Here is a 26,078-nt window from a genome sequence, read left to right as displayed (position 1 = left end):
TTGTCGCCGCAGGGCAAATGTGGTTTGCATAAGCGGTTTTTTTATAAGCGGTAAGTTCTTCTCAGCTTTCTTCATTTCATCAACGACTTTCTGCCTCAGCTGTTCAAGGGTTGAGGGATTTTCTCCTTGGGGAATGTTGGGCAGAAAGTTTACCTCTGCTCGTTTGGGTCTTTTAATATTTGAATGTGAAGAGTCATTGTTAGGATTCATTCTACTTCTTTTTCCAGCATTCACTGTGATCTCTGGACATCCAGCCCTTCTCATCTTGCTCCTATAGTTGCCCATCTTAAACTTGAGGCTGTTCTTCCATCCATTCCAGCCAGTTTCAGATCCTGCTTCCTTCAAGCAAGGATATTTTAACACAAGAGCCTCAGCTACCATTGCTATCTCCTTGTCACTGGGATAAGCCTTGTAGCCATACATCTCAGATGCTAGCTTTTCTAAAATGTCATGTTTTACGTCTCTTGTTAACTGAAGATACTTGTTGTTCTTCTCAAATTCGGCATTACCTTCCCGAAGTTTCAATTCAACATCCAAAGAAAATGTGGGAATTGGAAAAAGAACTGAAGGCCATCTTCTCCCACGTTCTGAGGATGATACGCTTGAGACTGTTTCCATTGAGGCAACAGAGCTGGAATCTTGCTCAAAAGACACATGTACAACAGCTTTCTGTGGCAACTCATCAATGTCAGTGAGGGATGTAAGTTTTCCATCAAAGTCGGGGTCTTCATATTTTAAACTGAAGTCAAGGTTTATTTCCAGCTGTTCTTTTATAACAGCAATCAGTGCATCAACAGACGCTGGTCGTGAACAGATTTTTAATTTTCTAGCCCGGTCTGGTTCAACAACACGAAGGACCATGGGTTGTGGGGATAGATCTGCCATTATGCTAATGGGAAGCAAAAGATTGGAATGCATAAATGGTTAATAAAATACACAGATTATATGCTGCTAAATAAACGGTAACAAAAATATAGGAATTAATTCATAAAAAACTACTCACCACTGGCTAGACTCAGTTCTGTTTTATTTGTATGAATCTCTTGGGTGTTAACAGAAGCGAGCCTTCTACCTCGTATGCAGAGAGCGGGACTGAATCGTTGAGATCAGACTTCAGGTGGATTGACAGACTTGTCTGGGAAGGTGACAGCTCATAGGATCCAAGATGTTCTAAATACCAGCAATCATAATTAGAACATAGGAATGAAACAGTGCTATTGACAAGTAGGGTGACCACCTGCTAATAAGCCCAAGGGGGGACAAGGGGTATGTTTCTGAGGGACAATGTGGGACACTGCCTGGCGCGGCGGTGCCCCCACCCCACGGGCAGACTCACTGATAGTGGTTTACCCATTTCTAGCACATACCACCTTACATGGTAATAATGCCCTATTCCCCTAAACATGAGTAATTGCTGATGTATGCTCATGAATAGGCCAACCAATGTGTATTTTTTTTCTAAATAAAGATTCATAATATTTTGAACATTCAATGAATTGACAGATGTACTTCCACTTAAGATTTACTATTTAATTTTATTTATTTTTCATTACAATTTATTCACTTTAAATAAATTATAATATAAAATTATAGGATTAACAGGAATTGTAGTTGCTCAACACCACAGGAACAGTAAAAAAAAAAAGTATTTTAAAAAAATACGATTGACATCGTATTCCCCTCCATGTCCGATTGAGAAGGACGTTTTGCAAAGGTCACAAAAAGCCCTCTCGGTATCCCCCTCAACACCTTTCAGCCACAAATATTCATTTTCCCAGTCTTTCTTGTACCCACACCTTCGCTTTTTAATTGATGATGACGGTGCCTCTCAGTCTCTTTCTCGAATTTTTCGAATTGGAAAGCGCGCATCTAAAAGTTCCTTCCTTCCCAGTGTGTCTGGTATGCGCGTGCGTGCGCTGTCATGACAACAACGAAAAAGTTGACAACAACCTAGTCAGCAGTTCAACTGAGGGGTGGGTGTGGCAACAATAGCGTGCTGAAATGTCAAGTAATGTTCGTTTGTCTGCTTGGGGCTCGAGGATATAGAGCGACCAACTTTTTTTGAGCAAGCATAGATTATGCGTGACACGGTCTCAATTTGCGGGACGCATGAATTGGGCTTCAAACGCTGTGCGCGCACGCGCTACGCGGGACGGGTGGTCACCCTATTGACAAGGTAGATGTGCTCTACTCTGCAGAACCTAGGTAGTCCACCACTGTCTCCGACAGACAAAAACATTTCACAGACATAGTCTGTGCCATCAATGGTAACCTTTGATGTCTGGTATATTGTGTCACTAGTTGTTAGTCTTCTAATGTGTAGCTGAGCTACTTCTGGTAGAGCTGAAATCAGAACAGAGTCAACCCTGGATGCTTGTGTTTCTGGCTTGAAAAATGATGGGGCAGCAAGATGGTATGCCATCATGTGTTGGTGTCTGACTGCCATAGTCTTCAAAACATTTTTGAAGTTTTGAGCATCATGCACCACTCGTTTAAAAAAACGGTGTTTGGCCTCAAATCGCATTGTCCAAACATGCACCAGGGGCCCATAGCACTTGATCATGGTGGGGTAATGCTCCACGTAGTGATGTTTAGGACGAAGGCTAAACTCTGGGAATGTCTTCAGCAGTACTTGCTTATGATCGCTGATTTTGGACTGAAAATAGTCTAAGGTTTCATCAGTAAATGATGGGCATAATGCTAACTGCACTAACTCTTTCAGTTCCATCAAAACTGTCCATGCACCATTACCTTCTGGTACAACATTGCCTACAAGCAATGGAAGCAGTCGGAGCAGAGTAGCATTTTCATGTCCATTCCCTCCTATCGTTCCTCGAGACAGAAATGTTTTGGGAATTGGTTGAGGCCTATCCACTTTATCAGCATGTTGATATGGGAAAGATGCAATCTTTTGGTTCAAATACTCTAAAGTGAAGTACTTCATCTGGATCAAGGTCTTAATGCAGAGAGAAAGCTCCACAGGAACTATGCCTTCTAGAAGATCATGAAGGACATCTGGAGGGAATCCTGTGATTGGATGAAAGTAATCCAGGGAGTCACGCAAGACACAACTAGCTTTAACACCAAAGTGGCTGGAGGACGTGTCACTTTCCTGAATGTTTTGTACATGAAGGTCATGGCTGTCTTTGGTTCTTTGAGAAAACTGCCTGGCTTCAGTTGCTGGAAACTGTTCTCTTGTGGCCAAGCAGAATCTGCAAACATAACCTGCTTTAAATGACTCCACAAAGCCACCTAATCCATGGGCAGCTAGATTGTCAGCAGACACACAAAAGATGGTGCCTTTGACATTGCGACCAAGTCTTTCAATAAAGACACCATCCTGTTCAAGAATATGAACATCACGTAATAGTGGAGCAAGTACAGCTGCATACCCATGCCTCTGGAGGTCTGTCACTTTTGCAAGCATTGCTAGCTGTATATTGTGTAATGCTGACCTGTATTTTGGTGACATATTGGCAAGTGCCCAGTATACAGCACAAAGTTTGTGAATTTTACGTGATGTGCCAAGTGGGTTGGCAATTTCAAGGTCATCAATATAAAGCTGGAGTGGTAGAATGAGATCACCTGTTGAAAATAATTCATTTTCAAGGAAATATGAGCCATTGTAGCATGAGGCATATTGACCAGAATTGGTATTTGGATCAGTGATCATTTTTAGAATGTCTGTGTTTTTAAACAACTCTTGAATCATTTGAAGGATAGGAACATACATTATGGTATGTCCACGTAGCTCCAGCTGATACTCGACTGGCATTACACACGGATAGTTGTGCTCGAAAAATACTTTTCTGCGCTTGGATGTGGATAACTCTGCACCTTTAGAAGTACTAGTAAATATAACATTGGAATCCATTACAGCACTTACAACTTCATCCAGTGTAGATTCTGCCACATTGCAACCATTTTTCTGCAATATCTCTCTAATTGCCTCCTTGATCAAAGGCTGAGATAAGAAGCAGACCTGATTTAAATGTTCCACTATTTCTTGGGTAGCTGTGTTTGAGACATGTAGGATTGTCTGCATCTTCAAAAATAACGAAGATAAATTTATTCTGAGATGTTTTTTTAGTTCGTCAGTGTCACACTGACCATCATCTGGATCCTCATCTGTGCCTGGAGGTTCTTCATACAAATCACCATCAACTGAAGGAATACTGGCTTGACCAACTTTACTGACAATGTCATTTTGAAAGTCTGACGAAACACTTGCTTGGTGTGATCTACTTTTATGAGAATTGAATGAAGAGTACACATTTGTGGTAAAGCTACAATCCTTATATGGGCAAGCCACTGTTTCATGATTTCTTAAATGCCTTCTAAGATGGCAGAAAAGAACAGATTCAGAAAATTGCTGCTGAAATGGGCATAAAGGGCATTTAAATAACAGAGCCTGCTGAGAGTGTTCTGCACTACTGCCAAATTGGCGAGTATGATATCTTGACAAATGAGTTCTAAGACTATTAAGTGTCTTAAATGTACACATGCAATCATTATAGATGCATGGAAGGGGGCTTACACTGGAAAAGTGACTGTGCTGCAGTCTGTAGTGCTTAAATATTTGCAATCTGTCAGTAAAAGAAGCTGAGCACAACTTACATTGCCAAATCATACTGTAGCCAACAACCTGAAAGAAAAACAAAATTAATGTTAGAAAGTGTATAGCTCCATCAAAATAGTTTAATTATTAAGTACAAGTCAACTAACAGGTTACATGATCATGACCAGAGAATACAACTAACACTGTTCTCTTTATAATGTGTTTTTTCATGTGTACAGATAGAAAAATGTATGTTAATGTTACACCGAACATAGAGGGGAGTACTATAATAGACAAGGCTGTTTAAAGATTAAGCAGGAAAATTATAAATGTGGACCTCTTCATATAGACATCTCAGCACTGTTTTATATTTACAAACAGACGTCATAAGTCAATACTTTAACACATAACGGCTCTATATTTTGCAAAAATACAGGCAATGGCACATGCTCTCCAGTTCCCTAGTTTGCGTATCATTGGCACGCCAACACATTGGGAAAAGTATATTAGTTATCTAGTTTTGTGCACACCAGCCAAAATTAGCAATGGATGCTTTTTTAATTGCGTGTCACGCATGGACATAATCTCAGCGCCTAACGTTAATGTCTTTAAAACACATGTAACATTAGGCTAAATCGTACAGGGAGATGCGCGGTTGGCGGTTACAGCCACGGACTCCACGGATAAACCGCGGACTGGGCGGATGACGTGACGAAAAATAATATTTTAATTAAATTCGGACGGGTGGCGGGCGGTTGAAACAATCAAATGAAAATATATGTATTATGTATACATTCAGCGGATGGCGGGCAGGTGCGGTTTTGAAAAATGGTCAAAAACGTGGTGCGGATGGATGGCGGACGGATGATGAGTTTTGTGATGCGGTTGCGGATGAAATAATAGGCCATCCGCGCATCTCTAGTACACGCGGAATTATAGACTATGGTCCGTTTAAAAAATGATAAAAGTTAGCTGATGTGTAACATATGCTTCGTCGTTCATTGTTTTTATTAGGCCCATTTCATCAGTTATTCCTTGCTAGACATCCATGGCTTTTGAATGTAATATACGTAACTGACGAACGCTGTTTAAAGTTTTGTCTTGATTAAACTGCTGCAACTGTTCACTAGATAAACCCCTGTTTAAAAACACATTTAACACTTACCGTGACACCGAAGTTGCTGATAACTGCCGACAGCTTGAAGCTTACATCCTCCTCACTGCAGTCACTTGTGGCGCCAACCTAACTTAAAAACGATCCACGTGTTCGTGTTGCGCGTTCCCACAACGTCGCAAGTCTCACGTTGACCTTGGGGCACGTGAGCCTCGCAAGCCAATAAAATGATGATCCTTACGTCAACCGAGTCGTAACTTTTTAATCAAACATTTTTAATTGCTTACGTTATTATCTTAAGCAGTGATTCCTTAATATTCTTTGTGCTCACATTAAACCAGCTGTAAATAGACGTACAATTAGTGCTTAGAGTGAATTGAATATTTTTCTTGCTAAAATCTTTTACAGCTGAATTTATGAAGACCCAACCATTAGGAAAATTAAGTATTTTTTTAAATATTAACTTATTTAAATACATATAATTTAATTAAAACTATCAAACAATTGGTTACACACACAAACACACACACATGCAAGCACACACACAATGTTGAAACAACAAGAAATAAGTACAGTTAAATTATACACCTAAGTGGGACTTACTTAATAAGCAAATTGTTTAAGTTAATTAAAAATAATAAGTTTAACTCACTCAAAACTATATAAAAGTCACATAAACTCAAAATATTTAGGTTAGTAGAACTGTTTCAGAAAATTAAGTTTATGCTACTCAATAATTTTAATTATTTTGAGCATTTGGGTTTACAGTGTGAGCAGCCAATAGCAGCGTTGCTGATCAATGTTTCTACTATCGATACATATCCCCTTTTAACCAGCGCATGAACGCGCAATTATCTCAGATAACTCAATCCAGCGATACTAATCATATCCGGCAAGTGTGTTCGAAGAACCGAGTTAGCCAGATCATGATTCGCACGATGATATCATCTTGGATGTGTCATTTGATCTCGGATGTAATAAGCAACGTACGAAGAACGGGCCCCAGGCGTTAGTCCAACAGCACAAATACACTACAAACAAATTAAACAGAGAAAACATTGCCGGGAAGCAAAAAAGCAGCGGCGTCACATGCAGCGTCATCCACTATGGCTTAGAGACCGCGATGATCCATTCTCCATTCACGGTTTAGGTAGAATCATGATCAAACGCAGCGCTGTATGGTTACCGGGCTGCGGCTCTGTTTACTGGCCAGCGTTCACCCGCATCAGCTGCCAACGCATTCTTACTGCTGAAAGCAACCCCGCCAGAAACCTGTTACACTGCCATCGCCACCAGCCCCGCTATAAATAAACTTAAAGGGGACCGAGAACCGAAAAAAAATGCCAGGAAGGAAGAACCTAGACCTACGAGGACCCATAAAACCCGTCAAAATAAGGGTCATTAAATATTCCCCCTTATTGGAGTATCAAAGCCCCACTCAACAAGGACCAATCGGCAGGCCAAATCACTTAGTCCTCAATAAAGAATAACTTCTGCTTGAACGATATCCCAACATCTCCTGGTCTTGCTTCGATGAAGGAATAAAGTTTCCAACAGATCTTAATCAGAATAGCAAAAAAGTGTGCATGTAAACGGGGCTAGTGACTACAGCTCATTGCTACCGACTTCTACCTGTGTTTCATCAGCCTTCTATGATCTGATTCATGTTCTTCTTCATTACAATTCATCTTCTTCATCACCGATCGTCCCCGCACCTGCTGACTACAAACAAACTCTCATTGAGCTAAGTTTTGCTTACCTGTAGATTTCCTTTCGATAAACCTCCTCAACAATCTCCATATGTCTCCTCTTCTGTGTAACCATGCCAGCTTGGAAGAGCCAGGAGATTTTTTTTATATAACTCCAATTGTATTTGTTTGGAAGAAGAATGTCATATACACCTAGGATGGCTTGAGGGTGAGTAAATCATGGGCTAATTTTAATTTTTAAGTGAACTAATCTTTTAAATTTTAAATGTACTTTTCTCAAAGTTAAAATTGGAATGCCAAATTAGTGTTTCTCTTTTCAAGTTGTACATTACAAAAGAAAGTGCTAGATTGTTCATTCTACTATTAAAATCTACAGGATTTAAAAGCCTTATACAGAATTGACCCTCACTCCCTGCATCAGACTATTTAACCCAATTCCTGCTGTTCTTGGATTAAATCAAGGAGGAATTCAGGAGAATCACCACAATTACCCTGGAGCAGAGCTTCATGTACAACCTTGACCACTTTACACCAAAAATAATTGCCCTGATGAGGGCCAAGGGAGATGTTGTGGGGACCGAGCTAAGGCCATACTTGGACAAATTGAGTCAGGTGTGTTTCTTCAAAATTGTGGTTGTTTACATGTTTGGAAGTAAGATGTACTTAATGTATCTCTCATACACCCGCACACACTGCCATGTGTACAAACATACAGCATGAATCATTGCAGTCATGTTGTGTTTATTTATATAGCTTTTTATACAATATAAAGTGCCACCCAATATGGATTGCTATAAAGCAGCTTTGCAGTATTAAATAGTAAAAATAGCGCTAGCGTCAAAAGTTCTGAAATTTCAGTAATTCGAATTTTATTCATAAATTACAACTTAAATTTCAACTATAAAGAATTTGTACAGAAGATAATACAGTGTCATGACAGATCTATTTCAGAACCAGCCGCTATCAAAATAATCTGTCTGCGGGCGCGGGCCAGATATTATCGCTGGCAGGCCAGTTTTGCCGGTTTCGCCTGTTGCCGACCACTGGCCTAAAGGGAACATTGAAAAAGTCAAAAATTCTTATATCTTCTGAAAGAATAAACTACATTTTTATTTTACAATTATTCAAATTAAATACCAAAACAATACTCTGTTACAAAGCCATAGAATTGTAAAGGTTGAGAGAAAAGTTTATGGCTTAAAGCACATTCAAGCAACATTTACTGTCCCTTGTTGAAGTTGTTCCAAACCTGTTTGTGTTTCTTTCTTCTGTTGAATACAAAACAAGATATTTTGAATAATTATGGGTAATCAAACAGTTGACGTAGCTATTGGAAGTCAATGGTTACCGACAGCTGTTTGATTACCAACATTCTTTAAAATATCATCTTTTGTGTTCAACAAAAGAAAGAAACTCAGAAAGAAAAATTATTTTATAACTTGATGGAATCAAGCTCTCCCCAAAAGTGCAAGCATTAAAGATGAAGTTATCTATGCTATGGCATGACTACAAGCTTCAACTATTTACACATTCAGCTGTTTATGAAGATGTTTTAATGAATTAAGGTTTTAATGGCATACTTTAAAGGTTTGAATGTTGCAAATGCTTGAATGTTTCAGAGGGCTATTAGGTTTAAATGTTGTTGTTTTGTTTTATTAAGAAATGTTGTTTAAAAACAAAGGTTACAGTCCCTGGTGAAATGCAGTTGTTCTAGTTATGAATGCATCTGAGACTAGGTCAAGAGACTACTGTAAATGTAATTTCACGAGTTCACATGTTAATGAAATCTGATGTAATAGTATAATGCGTATTTGGCTTGCTGTCCGGGAGGAGGGCTCCGAGCTCGGAATTCGGCCCGACCCCAGAGTACTCCCCCCTATGAATGTATAGATCATGGGTATCTATGAGCAGACCCATCTGAATGTGAGGTGATGGGGTGGTGGCGGGATGCTGAGAAATTTGTCATGAGACAGGAGGTAAGGGAAGGCTTTATTTATACTGGCTTCTTCTTGTGCTGATTGGATGATTACCTGAACATGCTCCTCCCGAACTTTGTTACATAAAACTTCATTTAGTAACTTTTGTTGATGATTGAAAAATAAACTGTTTAGTTGTATTTTAGTTGTGTGATTTCTGAAAGATGCAGACAAAATGATTACAAATTGTTGTTATTTATAAAAAAGAAATTAGCAATGTTTACATAATTATAGGGAGTATTATAAATTCATAAAACTAAGTAAATGAAAAACTAAGCAAAAAATAAATAAATTAAATTGACCATATTTACTTAATTTCATAAAGCTTATGAAAGCAAGCTTCCTGTCAATAAAACAATAAATAAACTTTACTTAATTACTTTAAATAAATATAATTTCTAAATGAAATATAATTAGGTAATTTTTTCTTAATTTTCTTCATGAGCGTTAAGTTCAGTATTAAGTAGATTGTACTTGATAATGACATGTCAGTTGCACTTGATATTACAGCAGTAAAATTTACTTAAAATCTACTCAAAATTGTAACAAGGATTTTATCAAGTAAATCCTACAAGTTATTTTTAGTAGAAAACGGTGTAAACAGCCCCTAAGACCTTGATTAGCTGGTTCAGGTGTGTTTAATTGGTATTGAAGCTGAACTCTGCAGGACAGTGGTCCTCCAGGAGCAGGATTGGACACCCCTGGTCTAGGTCTTGGAAGAGCAAGACAACTGAGGGGTGTCTCTCGGCATTTTGAAGAGAGCATCAGATGATATAAGAGCTGGGAAAGTCTGTAAGATCTGTGGAAAAATTGTATGACATTTTATTAAGGCCAATTAGTATGACTGACAGTAACAAACATGCTCTCTCACACACACACACGTTATTCAGTTTTATTATGATTATGATTAGCATTTATTATGATGCTAGTCAAGTCACCTTTATTTATAAACAATACAGATTGTTTCAAAGCAGCTTTACAGAGATAACAGGAATTAATTCTACAAAGTTTGTTTCAAGAAGAAAATAGTGTCACAGTCCAGCTTAAGTAAGTTCAGTGATGGTTTGTTGTAAAAAAGTTATTCATTTAGTTAATTTATATGTCATTTTCCAGCAGAATTTGCACCTGCCCACACTGCCAAAATAACCAAAACCTGGTTCAATGACCATGGTATCACTGTGTAATTACTGTGTGATTTCATGTAATATTCTATTTTTTTTTAAATCCTGTTTTCGTGGTTTTTATGAGCTGGAAGCCCAAATTATGTACAAATAAACAACTAAATAGCCTACTTGAAATCGTTTAAGTTGTGGGCCCTGAATCTATAATCTATGGAAGTTTAACGTTTTGAATGGAATTATGGAAATAAATAAACTTTTCCATGATATTCCAATTTTTTGGAAAGGGTCTGTAAATCGCGTAGTAGATGAGAAAGGCAATGATGGGACGCGCGTTTGTTTTCGTGGTGCAAAAGTTCCCGTGCATCTTTCCCCGCGATGCTGCCAGGGCTGGACTCTGGCTGCGGACGGTTGGTTGGCCATCAACCAGGGACACATCTAAACTATGTGTGTGTAGCAACCATTCAACTGGAGAATGGTGGACTTCGGCCTTGTACACCAATGCAGGTTTTGTCTTGCGAGTGATGCAGTCCCGAGGACTTTTCTATCGCTTCAGAGGTTTAGTTGCCTTTTGTTAAATAATCACTCGTTATTAAAATTTAGATATTTCGATAATACCTCAATTGTATGGAACGTATGTTTAATTTGTGCAAATTTCTATGTCACTGTCCATCTTTATTATGTGGGTTAAGGGGGCGTGTGGATCTAGGCTATGTATGTAACTTTTTTTTTTTTAAGCGGAAAATGTATTTTCAAATATATGCATTTATAGTGTGTATATAAACAAATATATGTTTTATAATGACATAATTATATATATGCATGTACATTTATATGTTTTAAATACAATTATGCTTACTGTAGGCTAATATATGTAGCATTCAGTTACTTTTGAAGGGACAAAAATAAGGTGTCAGTGTATTTCATTAGACTTTAACTTTGTCAGCTATAAAAAAATCTATCATTTCTTCACGTTTTACCACTGATTTTTAGTGACAGTCGATATGCATGGGCCACTGGCGATGACAGTGAAGTTTTTGCAGTTATTGCTGCCATTAGGGCTGAATGAGCGTCCATAGGAGACACACACAGAAGACCAGACCAGACCTTCTGCCACTATTGAATGACTGTTTGTTAGATTGTGTGCTATGTTCCATAACAATGTTCTTGCTTGCTATATATTGCTCAATTTGAGGTACCCAGTATGAACAGTTATACGTTTTCCAGTTTGAATTGTTATTGAGAGAACTAATCACTGTATATGATCCATCAACAGCAGGATAAATGTATTGAGTTGATTGACTTGTTAGATTGACTGTTCCATGAAACCAGTGGATGCGCCCATCATGGTTTGACCTCTCAACCTTGCATGTCACCCTGTTCCCATCTTCATGTATCTGGTCAATTTTCTGAGGACACTCTGAGGAAAGAAAGATAATTTGATTAATGTTGACTTGTGATGCTAAAATGCATCTTGAATGACATAAACAAAGTTAACGAGGGTTGGCTAAAATTTGCCCATAGCTCTGAAGAAAAGCAAACACAAAATAAATAAAATAAATATTCCCTCAATTTTGCATGGACATACAGTACACCATCATGCTCTTGGAACAGTTTGATTTCATGATGAAGGATTTGTTGAAGGAATAAATAAGTTGATTCTTCACTCCCTATCATAAACTTTCAGCCTACATACCCAGTGTCACATTGGTATCAGCATTTGTATGTCCATGGGAGGATCGGAGTTTGCAGATATAGCGTCCAATGTCATCTGGTTTTGGGTAGGCAATAGTTAGTACCAGCTGTTTGTTTGCCATATATTGGCAGCTGAAAAAGTGTCTGATTGCTGTATTGCTTTCCGAGCATATTGTTTTATTTGATTCTTTAATCCAGCTTAGATGAGTAACCTGGAATTCACGGTCCTTTTCATCAGATAGAGATACATTGCAGTGCAGAGTGATGGCCTGGTGGCAGTAGGATATTACAGGTTTGGTAACTAGTACACTAACCATGCCTGCGTAAGAGAAAGACAGGGTAATACTTTATAAAAATGTTCAGTTATGAGTCATTTAAGTTATTAGTTGATGATGAACTAATCATTTACAAAACATTAACATACATTCATAAATGAATAAGTGATATAACTGAATTACAAAACATAAAATGTTAGCATAAGTAATTTTTTTTTTTGTAAAGATGTATTTATTGGTATCAGTACATTCTCTTTTTTTTCCCCATCATAACATTTAACAAGAACGTTAAAGGAAGAGAGAAAAATAAATAAATTAAGTAACTAAAACAATAAACAAAAAGCCCTGATTGTGACATTACGCCCCCTCCCAGAAAGGTGCAACCTTGGAGGAGGTTTTGGTGGAGGACGGTAGTCCGGGAGAGGGATGGAACAGAAGGAAGTCCAGGGAGGTCCAGATCCAGTGCATGGTACAGTATTGAGCAGGAAAGGCCTGATGGCGCTCCATGCCAAAATCAGGACGGCGTCCCACGGCCGCGTTGCTGGAGGGAGGAGCCATGGTGGTAAGGGTCTCCATGCTACCCTGGTGACGATTGGAGGTAACAGAGCTGATGGAGGTGGAGCCCTTGGTGCAGACAGAGAGCGGAAGGAGCAGAGTGATGCTGATGGTCCCCCAGTCCACGACGGAGCCACAGCGACAACCCCCCATAAAATATGTGGGTTTTTGTCTCATAAAATACAATATTTTTTCAGGAGTATTATATATTATTATATTATAGGATATAAATTCATTAATCCAGTGCTTCCATTCATTTATTTTTTTATTTTTTTAGATTTCCAGTTTTTAAGTATGCATTTTTTGGCTGCAGTGCTTGCAAGCAATATAAAATACTTTTCAAAATGAGTCATGTGAAGTGAGCTAACATCAACCAGTATCCAAACTTGAGGATCAGGATCAATATTATTTTTTGATATTTCAGAAATTATTGCAAAAATATACTTCCAAAAATCCTCCAATAGAGCAGTCTGGCGCGACACAGGTGCACCTGTGTCCGACGGCCGCTGCTTTTTGGAGGGGGCCCCTCGTCTCCCCCCAAAGCCTGTGAGTTCTCACCCTTTCTGATGGGCAGAGCTTACAAGGCCTGTGGGCAAGCCGCCTCCTCTTGCGTGCCATAGCGCTGCTACAGGTCTTTCAGGCCAGGGCACTCATGGACATGCACGAGGGTAGCCCAGACGATGTCCACGTTAGTGGTCCAGGAGCGGCATCTTTGGCTCAACCTGGTTGTTATGGCGGATGCGGACAAGGTTCAGTTCCTGGTCTCCCCAATTTCCCAGTTTGGGCTGGTCAGCGATGCGGCGGAGAACTGCGCCCAGCAGTTTTCTGCCGCCCAAGCGCAGACGGAGGCCATCCGGCACATTCTGCCCTGGCGGCCCACTGCTGCCTCCACCCTGCCGCCGCCCCTCCCGCTGGGCCTCCACAGTAGCCTCCAGCCAGGCCTCAGCATAGAGCCGGCACCAGTAGGGACACCCAGCCCGCTCTAGGCACTGCCAAGCCAGGTGGCAAGCGACAGCGGAAGCATTCCTTTTGGAGTTGTTCACCGATCCACTCCCTTTCCCCGGATGAGGGCCGGCTGTAGTCTTTGTTTGTGTGTGTGTGTCTGTTCCACCGCTGGCTCTCAAAAAAGGAGGAGCAAGCGGTACCCAAGAGGGCAAGTCTGGTGGTGTGCGACCCTGTAAAGCCTTGCACCCCTCAGCCCCCTCTTGTTCGCCAGCACGGCAGCTGGGTGCGGTTCGATGACCCGGTCATCCGCCTTCTAACGCATCCCTGGCCGTCTCGTGGAGACAGGTAAGTGTTGCACTGCACACTCAGACCCCGTCTTCGGACAACCTTTGGGCCTCTCGAGCCGGGTCCCTGTCCTCCACCTCACTGCCCCACCTCGGGTACGTCTGTGGTTCCCTGGCCCCAAGCCCGGTTTTATGGAAGCCTAAAATGCTTCCAACCGGTCCAGCCTGGCCCCAAACGGAACCTTCAGACTTGGCTTGTGATTCATTTCGCTCGGCTTCCGCCCAGGCTCAGTGATATTCACCATACCCAGGAGTTAAGTAGAGATGCTCCTAAAAATTAGTGAGATTTATCACACCTAGGTGTTGAGCAGTGCTTCTGTTCTGTGTGTGTACGTCGCAGTCCTACTGGCGAAGGACGCAAGCTAGCCATTCCCTCCAGCCGATATGAAGTCTGGCTTCCATGAGCCCGTGCGGCGTGTGCGCGAGCCAAACGAGAAAACACTTTATCCACGCCACTGATCGCAGCGGCAACGAGCACTTTGATCACTTGATTTAAAAAACACATATCAGTGACATGATGGGTTTTAACTTCATTCAGGAGATTTTGGGTAACTGCACAACTGACAGATGACTTTGAGCGCACCGCCAACGTGTGTGTGTGTGTGTGTGTGTGTGTGTGTGTGTGTGTAACCATAGCGACAAAACGACCAACTTTCGGATCCTGCACTTAAGCCTATAATTTTGTTTTTAAACATTTTATTATGTATTTAAAAGTTGCAGAATGGATTCATTTGGAGACTCCGAAATCGGCAGAGATAGGCAGGCATTTGCTTAGATGAATTTGTGTCTTTGATATCTCTGTGTGTGTGTGTGTGTGTGTGTGTCTGTGTGTGTGTTGTTTGATTACAGTATTGTATTTAAGATGGTGGTGTTAGACTAAATAAATGGTCTTTTAAATATCATCTGCATATCTCCGTTGTGTTGACTAAACATTAGGCCTAATCCAAGTTTATAATTGTTTATCTTTAATTTGATGTTACAATTTCATCTACACATTAAGTATAATTTCAATTGGTTACATATTTCTCATACTTTAGACAGTTGTTGGAGGAGCAAGATGGTGTTGGAGATGTTTGATGTTTTGTCAGATGAACCAGTCAGTACCAGTCATGCCAGTCCTCAACAGTACACAAAAGTTAAGGGAGTCTCAATCCTCTAATAGTGCAGTAACAGCCGTCATGCAATTGCTACACAGTTGATCTCACCCAGTCTGCAAAAACATTTACAGTGAGCTCACAGTCACACACATGACATGGTCTGTCTCTGTATAGTTCTGCCTGTGTAGTTGAAGTAATACCGTCTAATATGTATTGAATGTAAACTGCAGCTAAACCCTAGTATGCTGCTGTTCTTGAATTCATAGTTATTGCTTAGCTTCAACACTAGTCTTTTTTTTTTTTCGACTTGGTCTCGGTCTTGGTCTCGACTTGGTCTTGGTCTTGACTTGGTCTGTCTTGGTCTTGCTCTTGGTCTTGTCTTGGTCTCAATACCCTCTGGTCTTGGTAGTGTCTTGGTCTCGGTTTAGGCGGTCTTGACTACAAGTCTACCTGGGGCATATGGCAGACGCGGGCATATAGCAGACGCAGCCACACGGCTTCCTCCATATGAAGACCGCTTCAACACTGGCTTCACGGCCGAGTCCCAAGGTGGCCGTGGCAGAACGACACGCTCCGTGTGATAAACAACCTGGCCTGACGCCAAACCCTCAGCCCGTAAACAGACCTTTCATTTCCCCGGGCCAATGAATCCTAGAACGAGTGTCCTCTAATACTGGCTGAGGGGCCACGTGTAAAGGGCATGCAGTAACATAGGTCTGGGCGCCCTCCGATTGCATTGGCATCTATTGCCTCAAGTTGCTTACAATTTCCTCACTTTGAGACACCGCTGCTCAGCGAGCATGTACCGGTCAGCTACGCTCCCCTCACATGTTGCAACTCGCCCACCACCTCCTCCTTGGAGTCAGAAGCTTCTAAGTTCACTTCATTCCACTTATTACTGCTGGCCTGCTCAATCGTGCCACTGACAAGCCTCACGACAGCCTCTGGCCCAGAGAGAGTGGAGACTCCGTCCCCAGCTGGCCAGCTGTTTGGGACCACTTCGGGGGTGCACAGTTACATCTGTTGCCCCTCCAGACTCATCCCTCCGCCAGTTGTTTCTTCTCCGTCTGAGTGGATATCCCTCGACACAGAAAAAACTCTGGCCACAGCTGGCCCTGGGGCCCCCGCAGAAATGCATTCCCCAGTGAGCCTTCTTGCACTACGGTGCTAAAATCAGGAAGAGATGGAGCAGGTCTTGCTAGTTGCCCCTTATTGGCCCAACTGACCTCTCCTCTCGACAGCCATCCTGACTCCTTCCTCTGAGTACATTCTCAGGGATGGGGCATGATGGCACCCGCGTCTAGACCTTGGAGAGTTCTAGGTCTGGTTCTAAAAAGAACGGGACGCGGAGGTTCTGGTTACTACAGCAAAAACTTTTTATGCCGTAGAGACCATCACTTCTGTGAGAGCACCCTCTCAAAAAGAGGCTCGCTCCCCCTTAGAAGTGGAACCTATTCATTGAATTGAGTCTTCTCTCCGTGAGGAGATCCCGAAGGTGTTCGATCACTTCAGTGCTTCCTTCCAGCTAACGGTTGGAGTGAGGGCTGTCTCCTCCACCTCAAAATGTTGTTGCCTCTGTATTGACGCACATCATGATGCAGTGGATACAAATCCGTGGGAAGTGCGACTTGATCGTTAGGAGACTGAATAACCTCCTTGCATCCCCTCTTTACCCTCTTGGGACTTATATCTGGTGCTACTGCACTGCAGAGACCTCCCTTCAGGCAGTGAGTTAAAAATTCTGTTTTTAAAGAAACAGTTCTCCTGCTTGTTTGGTCTCTATCTAGAGGGTAGGGACTTGCCCGCATTTTCGGTCAACGAATCGTGCCTGGAGTTCAGGTCGGCTAATTCTCATGACACCTGAGACCCCAGCCTGGATACAGGATCAGGTATGGGGCATGATGGCACCCGTGTCTAGACCTTGGAGAGTTCCATAGACCAAGAGTTCCATAGTTCCATAGTTCCAAGACTCATACGGGATCAGGCAGCCTGCAAGCGCTACCCCGGAGGAGGCAGACCCAGTCCTGGCTTTTTCTCTGTCCGTCCGCTCCAGTGTGGTTATACGTGATAAGAAAGTAAAGCCTTGACCTTAGACTAGCTCTGTCTGTTACGGAAACCAGCAGAAGGGAAGGCTGTTTCCAAGCAGAGGTTGGCCCACTACATGTGCTTGCCTTCATCTTGGTGAGAAAGTTTTCCAAGATGCATGTGCCCACCTGGGCGGTGAGCTCCTCCTAAGCGAGGGTATTGCTCCCTCCTAGGCGTTGACACAGAGTGCCTCGCTGAAAAAGGTGGGAGATTTAGCCCACCTTTAGCATATGGGGCTAGGTTAACCCTTGCGGTTTTCTTATGCCTGAAAAAAAAACCTTTGTTGAGGTCCTTGAAAAACTATTTAGGGATTTGAAAAGGGATACAATGACATAAGTAAATGAATTTGGGCAGTATATTAATTTTATTTTATTGATTCTACCAATTTATGACAGCGGCAAGTCCATCCACCGGTGAAGATCCATTTTAGTTTGGTGGGGGGAAAGAACTATCTAGATTAGATAGAAATAATAAGAGATCATCTGCATACAGAGATAGTTTGTGCTCATCTGTGCCAAATTTTATGCCAGTAATTGACTGGTTTGAACGAATGGCAATAGCCAGCGGCTCTATGGCAATAGAAAATAGTACAGGTGAGCTCAGGCATCCCTGCCTACATCCCCTGAAGAGCGAGAAGCAATCCGACAAAACACCATCAGTCAAAATCTGAGCCTTAGGGGCATTAAATGAATAATTAGATCAACAATATATACAAATAACACTTAATTCACATGCAAACTTTCGTGTTAGTAAAAAAAATCCATAGAATTTAAGTTGACCTGTACTGTAGCTTTTTAACGGTTTCCACAATCTCCAAAAGTTTGAAGTAGATGTTGGTCAACAAAAAGACATCAGGAAATAAAGGGAGCATACAATGGGGCTAAGGGCACACCCTAACAAAAATGTGCTTTTCACTACTTCCTAGAGGTCGACCGATTAATCGGTCGGACGATTAATCGGCCGATTTTTTGCATTTTTTAACATAATCGGCATCGGCCAATATCCACGTGTACGACGCACGCTGCCCCTAGAGTCATTTTCCAGCAGAGTGAGCAGACCGCAGACCTTCAGCTTCCAGTGCCTAAGGAAAACGGTAAGGATTAAATTCTTATAACTCCTTTATATTTAATTAAAAACTTTTGATATGTTACTGCCAACTTCGAGAAAAAACATGACATGACGTTCGGCTACTTTGGATATTGATAGCGTAGTTGAGGTTGCATTATCACAGCAGAAGGGTTGCTATCATGTCACAATAAGTAAGCAAGAATTTTGCAATGAATTTTGACAGTGAATTTGAGACTTTTATTTTTTCTGTTTGTGTCTGTTGTCACTCAATGCAGAGAAATAAGTAATAAAAAAGAGACCAACGCACTATAAGCTAGTGAAGGACTGGCTTTGCTTTGCTAGCGTCGTCGTTGCGGCACTGGTGCCTTAACGACCGTTATCTACCGGACCGAATATCAACACGGATTTCTGTGCTTCATTTCGGTGCTACTGTTATGCCTTTGTTTCTCTTGGATGCTCTGAAAACGGACGTTAGAATAACAAAAACATCGCTTCGCTGCATGTGACGCTAGTCAGCAGCTAACTTTAGCATACCGTTAGCTAGTAGCAGCTGGATTAAACACCGTTAAAATGCTGGCCAAACAGTGTAATGTTGTGTGACTGTATTTCACTGTAGACTAGGGGTGGAGCGGGACATGTATACATATTGAACGATCTAGAAGTCGCAGAATGTTTACTTATATTTGTGTGTGTGTGTGTGTGTGTGTGTGTGTGTGTGTGAGAGAGAGAGGGAGAGGGAGAGGGAGAGGCGCGGGAGCGATCGAGAAGTTGCAGAGTGTTTACTTATATTATTTGTGTGTGTGTGTGTGTGAGAGAGGGAGAGGGAGAGGCGCGGGAGCGATCGAGAGGTCGCAGAGTGTTTACTTATATTTGTGTGTGTGTGTGAGAGAGAGAGAGAGGGAGAAGCGCGGGAGCGATCGAGAAGTCGCAGAGTGTTTACTTATATTTGTGTGTGTGTGTGTGTGTGTGTGTGTGTGTGTGAGAGAGAGAGGCGCGGGCGCGATCGAACAGTGGAAACATGTACAATTTACTAGTGAAATACGTTATTACTACTACATTATTAAATCATTCAATTTTGACCATATGGCCTAAAGGTTTTTTTTCCCCTTTTTTGCGATAATTAGGTTATGTCCATTTAGCTTTGTCCGTCAAACAAAACAAACAAACCATAAATACATGTTTCAGGACAGTTTTTGGGAAGAGGATATAAATGTTTTTAGCCTTGTATTACTTACAATGCACTGAATTATTAGCTGAATTATGAAACATTTTTTAGATTTTATATCTATACCTATCTATAAAATGACTTGAAGATGACGTCAAGATACTATACAAAAAATACTAACATAACCTTGTATTTTTCCCCTGTTTTAGTCATTACAGTCTGATGGCTGAAAAGAAAACCACCCCCTTATGGCAGCGCTTCACCCAGCCAACACCAGGGAAGGCCAAATGCAATATATGCAGCAAGTTGGTAAGCATGGGGGCTGAGAAAGGCAAAAGTAAAAATACTACAAACATGTGGAATCACCTGAAGGCAAACCACATCCAGGATTACAAAGAGGCAGTAAAAGAAAAAGAAGATGCAGCGGCTGCTGCTTCCGCCAATCTCAGTCAGCCTACTGTAGCACAAATGTTCGATTCGCAAAGAAAATGGCAAAATTCTGACCCGAGGTCAAAAAAGATTGATACACAAATACTTGAAATGATTGCTACAGACAACCAGCCATTTACAGTGGTCTCGGATGTTGGCTTTCGGCGTTTAATTGCAACACTGGAACCCCGGTATAGCCTCAAGACTGAAAAATATTACCGCACAGACATGCTGGAAAACATAATGAAAGGTGTGGAGAGGAAAATCAAAACACTGATCACCTCAGAGAATGCTGGCCCTCATTTGGCGTTCACGACAGACTGTTGGTCTGGGGAGACGGAGTCATTGATGAGTCTTACATGCCATTTCATTAATAGTGACTGGGAAAGAAAACAAGTGGTGCTAAATGTTAAGGCCATGTCTGGCTCCCACACTGGAGAATACATCAGCAAGATGTTCATTAGCATGCTGAAACATTGGGACATCACCCCCGACAGAGTTGTGCTTGTGCTCCGAGACAGTGGTGCTAACATGATTAAAGGCCTCAGATTGGCAGAAATACCAGATCTCAGCTGCAGTGCACACACATTACAACTTGTGGTAAATGAGGGCATCAGCAGTCAGAGAGCAGTGGGGGACGTTATTGCCAAGTTAAAGACATGTGCTACACACTTCAGCCACTCTGTGCTCGCAAAACAGCGTCTGAGTGACATTCAAGAAGAACTTGACCTCCCCCGGCACAGCATAATTCAGGCTGTTCCCACCCGTTGGAACTCCACGTTACACATGTTGCAGAGGATGCTGGAGCAGAAGCGTGCTCTGAACATTTATGCTGGAGAACATGGAAAGTTTACAACCCCAACTGCAGACCAGTGGGCCCTCATCTCAAATTTGATTGAGACACTGGGCCCCATTGAGGAAGTAACTTTTGAAATGAGTAAGGCAGAGGCGTCCGTCTCCTGCATCATTCCCAGCATTGCTGTGCTGAAGATGGTGCTTCAGGCAGAGGGTCCCACTACGAGTGGTATCAAAACACTCAGGGAAACCATGTTTCAAAGCTTGGAGAGGAGATTTTCAAAGATGGAGGAGAACAGATGTTTGGTGCTGGCGACGCTGCTGGATCCTCGCTATAAGGGTCAGATCTTTGCAGTGGAGACACTGAATAAGGCCAAAGAATGGGTGAAAGAAGAGAATGCCATCGTGTCTGAACAGTGCAAAACAGCCACCACTGGAGTCCAAGAATCAGATCCGAAACGGAGACGGGAGGAGGAGGAAGAGGAAGAACAACCCGGTCCCTCTCGTCTTCTTGAACGGATGTACGCAAACATTTTGGGGGCACATGGTGGAACTCCTGCTGAAGAAAATGATGAGCAACACATCACTGAGCAGCTGGATCAGTACCTCCGAGAGCCACTGATTGACAGAAAGACTGGTCTGCCACTAGAATGGTGGAAACAGAATGCATCCCGCCTACACCTTCTAGCACCACTTGCAAGAAAATTCCTTTGTCCACCGCCCTCCTCTGTTCCCAGCGAGAGAATATTCAGTGAGATTGGGATTATCTATGGAAAGAAGAGGAGCAGGCTCACAGGGGAACATGCAGAGCAGTTGTGTTTCCTGCACTACAACCTGCAGCTCTTAAACTGGGAGTATTAGCCTAAGAACTTTCAGTGGAGAATGGGTGGGCTAAAGAAGACTCAGGGTCTGGAAGTTGGATTAAAACTAAATATAATATTATGCACATTACTATTTTTATTGTTGTTTACAAATCTTCCTTCCCTCAGAAACAAGAAGATATCTAAAGCAGAATATCTAATGCTGCTAAGTCAAGTGCACTAAAAACTTTTTATTCACTTAGTAACTTCAAGACTGTTTTATTTAAAATGATTAGGTAGCCATAAGATTTGTTGTGTTCACTTGTTACTTACTGTATATAGTTTTATTCAAACCTAAAACAAAGAAATCTTGCTGGTTGCTACTGTGTGTCAGCACTACTATTGTTAAAATTGTTAATCTATTTTATTGTTCTCAAAAGTTTGATAAATGCTGCTAAGTGCACTAAACTTTATTTTTTCATTGAAAAGTTTATTTGACAGCTTACTTTCTTATTACCTGTTTCGTTTATTTAATATATTTGTTATACATTATTTATACAATGTTTTTACATTATACATTTTTAATTTAAGTGTACAAGTTCAGATTGGTGTGTTCAATAAATGTTTTTGTTGAGAAATTTTGTCTATCTTAGTAATTATTTGTGTACTTACATTATATCTTTCAAATAGAGGTTAAAAACAAGCACATATCGGCCAAATATCGGCCAAAATAAATCGGCAGCATTTATCGGCCATCGGCCGATCCGGATTTTAAAAAATCGGCATCGGCATCGGCCTGAAAAAAAACATATCGGTCGACTTCTACTACTTCCATAGTGTATGATTGCAGAAAAAATATTCATGTTTTTATTGAACATTGATGGTGATAAGTCATAAGAGTAGTTTGTTTGTTTAAAAATCGTATACATGTATTAGGTGACAAGGTGGGCCTTTTGCCCCACACACGGGGTAAAAAGCTCACTAGGTGCATTTCCATTAAAGATCCATTAAAGAAAGTCATTCCAAAAATCATGGCAAAGGACGTTGGTAAGTTTATATATATTAAAGCCACGTACCGCACTAGACATTATTATTATTAATGGAAGGAAACGTAGGCGTGTTATCCAAGCATTAATGGCAAGGAAAGACCCTGTGAGCGTGAGCGGCACATATGAGGTGTTTCTGGGTTTTTCTCACTCATTTCTGCTCCGAGGTCTTGATTGTGGCATTTATTTGAGGTTTAGATTCCAGTATTTCTGTCATTCTTTTGTCTTTTATGAATTCAATAAAGAACTCTGTCTCGTATTCTGTCCAAACTCACGCGCCTTCTAAGTCAGGTGACTGTAAATGCGCAACAACTGTTTCCATTGCAGTTTTGCGAAATATTCCTTTTTCGAATTGCCTGAAAAACCACCTCATGCATGCGTAAAAACTTTTTTGCGATAAATGGGAGTTTTTGCGAAATTGACGTGTTTCCATTGGCCGTATTTTCAATTTGCAATTTAAATTTGCGCAATTTGAAGGGTAATGGAAACGCGGCTACTGGCAGGGGGCAAAAGGCACAAACTACTGATACAAATACTTCAGATAAAATAATATGTTTTTAATAACGTCTAAGTTAATACTTGTTCAAAACAATCACTTTAGCAACGTATGCACTATTTTTGGTTTATTTTGACAAATGTACACCCAGTTGCTATGGAGATGGTAATGACAACAAGGTGATAACAAGATAAAATATGTATAAGAAAAATTTTATTTCTACACAAAACTGTTAATAAAGTGATACTATTGAATCTAATACTTGCATTATAGAATTGATAAAAATTATAATAAACATATGGTTAACCAAAAATTACTATAAGAATAATAATAATAATAATAATTGAAAGAAGTGAATAATGTGGAGACATGTCAGTTGTGTCAGTTAAGATTGTTTTTTGCTAACAGGTGTAAATTTTCTAGTAGTATGCAGGATTCTGTGTTAATGTTATCCTTCACGACATAATGCCTTATGGAAGAACTTATTAATACAGATGTAGTGATGCTGCTTGTACAATAGATGTATAACTCAAACATTGTACAGTTATCTCTATAAGCTTGTGACAATATACGTTTGATGTGGAATGTAGCTACAAGCTCTTACCATTTCAAATGCTGCAATTTGTAACGTCCATATTACTGATTGTATGGTTGGAAATGTAACTCATAAACAGGTGCACGCTCGTGGTGGTGTGTGCCTGGGTATGAAAATGATATACTTGAATTTTGCATATTTTATGGTAACCTTATCAATGTAATATAAATTGTTAAATGCAGTGTTATTAATTGAGTTACAATTGGGAATACAAATGTGAAATCCATGAGTACTGAGAGTATTGAACATAGGGGTAGGCGCACATAAGCTTTCTTGCTTCAGCCTACTCTTTTTGAGCTTCCATTACTGTGTAAGTTTATGACTTCTGTAACAAACATGATTGTGAACAGCTCAAATAAACTAAACTAAACTAAATTAAAAATAAATTATTTTGTTCAATAAATACCATTAAAAATTATATTTATTGATGTCATTAAATCTCATTAAAACAAAATTCTGAAACAAAATTATTTTAAAAAGTTATGATTCTGAAAGCATTGAATGAGATCCCATTATAATCTAATAAAGATTTACTGTAGTAACAAATAAATATGATATTTTATTATGACATGATTAATATCATATTTTTTAAATATGAATGGTTTCATTATAAACATGGTGATTATCTCTAAGGTGGACACCCAATTTGATATATAAATATTCTGATATAGAACATTAGATTAATATTCTGAATCTAACCATGTCATGTCAACAAATGGAAAAGTCAGCCAGCTATTTCTTATCATGTCAGTTATTGGCCTTTAGCCCCAAAAGCAGAGGTATTTTACCCCAAATACCATTTTTTTACATATTCTTCCATTATTGAAAAATGACCTTCATTATATCAAATCATTATATCAAGACATTTCTCAAAATATAGACATTCATTTGAATGATTCTCATTTGCTACATAAATCTACAACTTTTTAGGACAACATTAAATATTATATCAAATTAGTGCAGAATCAACTTTGAGTTGCTGTCCGCAGTCGCATCAAGGAACAGACAAATTTTTACATGCATCATCAAATGCGTTTTTTAAGAAAAATGCTGATCTGAATTTGTGTGCCATCTAGGGTTTAAAAGAGTCAAATGTGCCTTTCACCCCGATGCACCTTTAGACCCGTTGTACCCTACACGTTTTACAACCTATTCAGAGAAGTGACACTGACTGCATATGGATTTAAAGACATGAAGCTTTATTTCCAAACATTTATATTGGCGCTACAAGATGATGAATGAATGAATGAATGAATAAATGAATGAATGAATGAGGCATTTATATAGCGCTTTCATATGTACTACAGTAATCATAACAGGGGATCTCTCCTCAACCACCACCAGTGTGCAGCATCCACTCAGATGATGCAGCCACAGTACAACGGCGCCAGTGCGCTCACCAAACACCAGCTATAGGTAGAGAGGAGAGAGAGTGATAGAGCCAATTCAATAGATGGGGATTATTAGGAGGCCATGATTGGCAAGGGCCATTGGATGGAATTTGGCCAGGACACCAGGGTTACACCCCTACTCTTTACGAGAAGTGCCATGGGATTTTTAATAACCACAGAGAGTCAGGACCTCGGTTTAAAGTCTCATCCAAAGGACGGTGATGCATGATGCATGGTTAACTTTTTTATAATATAGCATATTTATTCATTCATTCAGGCCCTTAGCGTCGAGGACGACGATTGGCATGGCGCTTCAGTCTTCTACTGTTAAGGAAGTCTGTGTACTGCTGGAAAGATCTTTTGGCACCAGATCTTATGGTGGCGTGCCACATTGCTCGGTCGCCAGCAAGCGTTTCCCAGGTTTCGCTTGGAAAGCCGAATGCCTTAAGGTCACGCTTCAGGACATCCTTGTAGTGGAGCTTCGGCTGGCCGACTGGGCGAGGGGCATCAGCAATTTTGGCGTACAAAATTGTTTTCGGTTATCGGTTTTCATCCATGCGGTAGGTGTGGCCAGCCCAGCATAAGCGGCGGATGCGCAACATAGTGTAGAGGTCTGTGCTGTGTAGAGTCTGTGCTTTTTGGAAAGGATAGCCGAATTTGGAACATGGTCCTTCCAAGTTATGCCAATAATTGAGCGCAGACAATGAAAGTGAAAGGTGTTCAGGCGGTGTTCATGTCTGCGGTAGGTGCACCAAGTTTCGCTGCCGTACAGGAGGGTGCTGAGAATACTGGACTCGTAAACTTTGACTTTTAGGTGGAGAG

General features: G+C 40.8%; 1 long non-coding RNA gene across 1 annotated transcript in view; it reads right to left on the bottom strand.

Annotated features, from left to right (window-relative positions):
- Positions 1 to 9,799: 9,799 nt before the first annotated feature.
- LOC307165550 overlaps positions 9,800 to 26,078 on the bottom strand; it is a 159,520-nt gene continuing 143,241 nt past the window's right edge. The window contains exons 3-4 of the long non-coding RNA XR_013822499.1: positions 12,172 to 12,489; positions 9,800 to 11,895 (exon numbers count right to left, since the gene is read on the bottom strand). This is a non-coding gene — a long non-coding RNA (uncharacterized lncRNA). The remainder of the gene's footprint in view (positions 11,896 to 12,171; positions 12,490 to 26,078) is intronic.

Source organism: Squalius cephalus (genome assembly GCF_949319135.1).
Source record: "Squalius cephalus genome assembly, chromosome: 10".
In the NCBI taxonomy this organism is placed as follows: domain Eukaryota; kingdom Metazoa; phylum Chordata; class Actinopteri; order Cypriniformes; family Leuciscidae; genus Squalius; species Squalius cephalus.
The sequence above is the reverse complement of the archived record's forward strand: the minus strand, read 5'-3'. Positions and strand labels throughout refer to the sequence as shown.